We start from the raw sequence: 4,134 nt of genomic DNA, 5'->3' as shown, positions 1-4,134 counted from the left end.
CTCTCCCGGTCGCTGACCGGTTGATGGCGGGGTCATGTGCCCCCCCCCCTCCCCCGACTAAGGCGGCACAAGTCGCCCATGAGTGTATGTTTTGGGCATATGCATTTTTAGAACATGCCTTACCTTCTTGTCCTTATACAGTTATTGGGGGGGGGTAGAGTGGGGAGGCAGGGGAGAGAAGAGAGATACAGCACACAAGAGCACTTTTTTATTTTTTATTTATAGTATTTCTTCATAAGTCTAATGCAGGTAGTGGGGAATGCAGATAGCATGCTAAAGTATCTGAGCAGATAAATCCTATATGTGTAGATTTCATAACCTGCTGTACAAAATATATTCACTTCTGAGGTTCATACTATATGAAACAGCCCCAATTTTTTAAATTTTTTCAAAACTAGTACAGAATTATTTTTTGGAAACACACTTATGTTTTCTGCAGTTCTTTAGAATTGAAATTTTCTTTAAATGTTCTTAATTGAAAGGAGATTTGCCCAGTAATAATGGTCTCCAAAGAACTAAGGTTTATAGAAGGACTTAGATCATTCATCTACCTCCTTATCATAGTCAAAAGCCCGCCATAATAAAATGCCTTCGCAGTTCATTGGAATTGATGAATATAGTAGGTCAAGGGAGGTAAAAGTCAGGATTACAGCGTACTAAAATTTACTAAACAGGGACTTTCCTTGATGTCAGCAAGAAATACAGCATGCATAAGAGGCAAGGAACAAGTACAGTTTGGTAAACCAAATATACTACAGAGGTGGAATATTAATGATGCAAAGATTGCGTAGGAATAAAGTGTAATTGCTTCACAAGCATCTCTTTCACCAGCCTGAAGCAATTTCTATTTTCTCTCCTTACTTCTCTCACTGTCTGATGGTTCACCTCTTAGCTCAAGCCTGCACAGGATAATAGACTCCAATTACATTTACCGCCTTTCATCTGTTTGAATTAAATTTGTTCTACATGCCAACATGAAAATCTGTCCCAAGTCAGTATGTTTAAATCACAGAATAATAAACCTCCTCTCAGTCCAAAAGTTTTGGCAAGTTATGCTTTTATGTGTTATGGAAATGTGTCTCCGATTCCCCCCCCCCCTTAGATTTTGGGGGATTCCAAAATTAGTATTTAAGGAAAAGTTTGTATGTTTATGAGGAATGATTCATCTCAAGCAACAAAAATGCTGTGTGATCACAACGAAATATTTGTTTTAAACACAGCTTTTTTTTTGTCTTTAACTTCTCTCATCAATCTAGGCCTTTTTTCTCTCTCATTTTCAGCCCAGGTTTTTAATTTGAAAGCAGTCACGAAAATTATATTATGCAAGGATAATGCTATAATTTGGAATGTAACCCACCAATCAGAAATTCAGAATGTTTTAATATCATCTCAAATGCAATTTCCAATGATTGAAGCAGTCCATCTTGTCAGAAAAACAAAGCATGTGTCATATATTCCATAAATTAAAGAAACAAAAGCTGAAAAGAGAAGTGGAGAAAATGTTTTCTGGGAAGAAGAAAGTTTTTTTGGCAAACTCAGTTTGGAAGCATTCCAGAGAATTCATTCTATGATTATTTAATGTTTGCAGAGCGTTCTGGTGCATAATAGCAAACATGTCACTTTAGATCAAGTTTAAGCAGCCAATAGTGAAGCTTTCATTTAAAAGACTTCAAATTAATACGGTTTGTTTGGTGTGTGTGGGGGGGGGTGTTTAATGCTCATGCCCTTAAAAAGGGATCAGGTCAAGAAGTAAAATCCTAAATTCTGCAATGGAAATGTCTCTCCCCCCAACCTCTTCATTTCTTACTTTCTCCTTTTCTTTTCTTTCCCCTTCCCTCTCTTTCTCCCTTTCTTGTAAAAGCAGATCTAAGGGTGAAGTTACAGGTTACACTTAACATTCCACAGATTGACCAAGGTCTAAGTGGTGTTAAAGTTAAAACCTGCTATGACCAGTCATATATTAAAGGTCATACTGTTTCTTACCTACACAGTTTTGACTTGCCACTAGAGGGCTGGTGAGCAGGGGCAGGGCTAAGAGCCAGAACACCTGGGCTCTATCACTGCTTTTGGGAGGGAGGAGCTAGGAGCAGATCATCCTGGGATGCTAGAGGACTGCAAGTTCTTCATTTTATTTCCATGGAGAAGACGGACGTTACCCTAATAGAAACTAGGTAGCACAGCCAACACTTAACCATCGCCTGAATCACAGTCACAGAAAATGAGATCATCTAGTGCAACCCCTTTGCTCCATCCTCTTTCAGCACCTCCCCCCGCCCAGGTAATTGAAGGCTGCTATTAAATCCCTTCTCAGTCTTCTCTTCTCTGGACTAAATAAGCCCAGTTCCCTCAGCCTCTCCTCATAAGTCATGTCTCCCAGCCCACAAACCATTTTTGTTGCCCTCCACTGGACTCTCTCCAATTTGTCGACATCCTTTCTGTAGTTGGGAGCCCAAAACTGATCATAGTACTCCAGATGTGGCCTCACCAGTGCTGAATAAAGGTGAATTATCATTTCCCTTGACCTGCAGGCAACACTCCTACTGACGCAGCCCAGTACACCGTTAGCCTTTTTTGCAACAAGGGCACACTGTTGGCTCATATTCAGTTTATTGTCCACTGTAACCCCCCAGGGCCTTTTCTACAGAGCCGCTGCCCAGCCAGTCAGCCCCCAGCCTGTACCGGTGCATGGGGTTGTTCAGTCCTAAATGCAGGACTTTGCCCTTCTTCTTACTGGAATAGGCAGAAGAAAAGATTTAGCCTAAATGTTATAGAATGATACTGGAATATGTAATATTTTACCATGGGTTGCAGATGCAGAAAGTAGGGTAATGTATATTATTTTAAAAATATTTTGATGCAGCTACCATAAAAGTGCAAGATGCATCAAACTAACATTTACTCTATATCATCCACCGTGTCTTTTTTGTTTACAATACTGTTCTTAATTGGAATAATTTAACATTTCCCAAAACTGACTTTAGGTTCTTTTTTAAATCCTTTTAATCATTCATCAGCTCTAATAAACCTATCAGTCACCATTTCTTACTCCGTTCCTTTTTTTCCTCCCATAAATGAAACCATGGTCTATTACCACTTGCATATATTTTAAGATTTAGAACTCACAGCCCTTCACAAGATACAAATATAACAAATACAATTGAAGTAGATTGCCGAGTGACATTAAATTAATATCGCTAAACACTTGTATATAATGTATATAAAAATGTGTCGACAGAGATGCAGTATGAGTGGAATAAAAATGTTTATTTAAAGCGTCAATATTCTGTGGCAAAGTAGCTAAAGGGAAAGACTCAAAACAATCAGAAATGTTAATGTAACTTTCACCACAGACAGAGACTTAAGGTCACCAAATAGATGAGGACAAGCAGGCAGAATGCACGCAGTGTTTTTCTTCTACAGATCTGAGCACAGGGAAAGCTTTAATCAAATATTTCAAAAGGCTAAAATGAAACAGTTAATTAAAGTATTTTTCATGAAACATTTTACTGAGGAGGAAATGACGACAAACTACTGGCACAGTAAAGATTTTGTGAAAGTTGATTCCAAACACCTGAGAATAATAATACGGGGGGAAAAAAATAAAGTTCTGCCTCTTTTCCCCTCCAAACAGGAGGGTTGAAAAATTGTTTCCCTGTTAGAAAACACACTTTTTAAACCTAATGGGAGAAGGGAAAGAGAAAACCTCAAACAAATAAATAATGAAGAAATAGTTTCTTGTAAGAGGGGAGAAATTATTAGAGTCACTGCCCAGTCCCAAGTCCTTCTCCTTCCCAAGGAATGAATTTACACTGTGCCCCCTTCTGTACCATTGAGGAGTTTTACTTTTGTATGAATGGCATTGAACAGCAGTAAAATTGTTCAGTTGTTTAGATGTTCAGTCTGCGTGTTACCTTTTCTTTTATTCATAAATAGAGAGCAAGCAATCTTTCTGTTCACATGAAGGATAGATTTTTTATTTCTGTATTTTTTTTTACAACCATTTGTCAGCCTCAGTTTTTTCCTAACTCAAAGCACCAGCTCCAGGAAACAACAAACAACCATAAAGGGAAAGAAAAGAAATGAAGAGGAAAAAGCACATTGCTGGGTGGGCAGGGGCCAGAAGAGGAAGGCTTG

At 38.6% G+C, this 4,134-nt stretch overlaps 1 protein-coding gene across 2 annotated transcripts in view; it reads right to left on the bottom strand.

The window, feature by feature from the left end:
* The window catches only part of ATRNL1 (attractin like 1), a 1,264,546-nt gene that overhangs the window by 746,130 nt on the left and 514,282 nt on the right, over window positions 1-4,134 (bottom strand). The window lies entirely within an intron of this gene.

This window comes from Gavialis gangeticus, unplaced genomic scaffold (genome assembly GCF_001723915.1).
Source record: "Gavialis gangeticus isolate Ggan-Ray unplaced genomic scaffold, GavGan_comp1, whole genome shotgun sequence".
In the NCBI taxonomy this organism is placed as follows: domain Eukaryota; kingdom Metazoa; phylum Chordata; order Crocodylia; family Gavialidae; genus Gavialis; species Gavialis gangeticus.
This window is presented reverse-complemented; position numbering and strand designations above follow the sequence as displayed.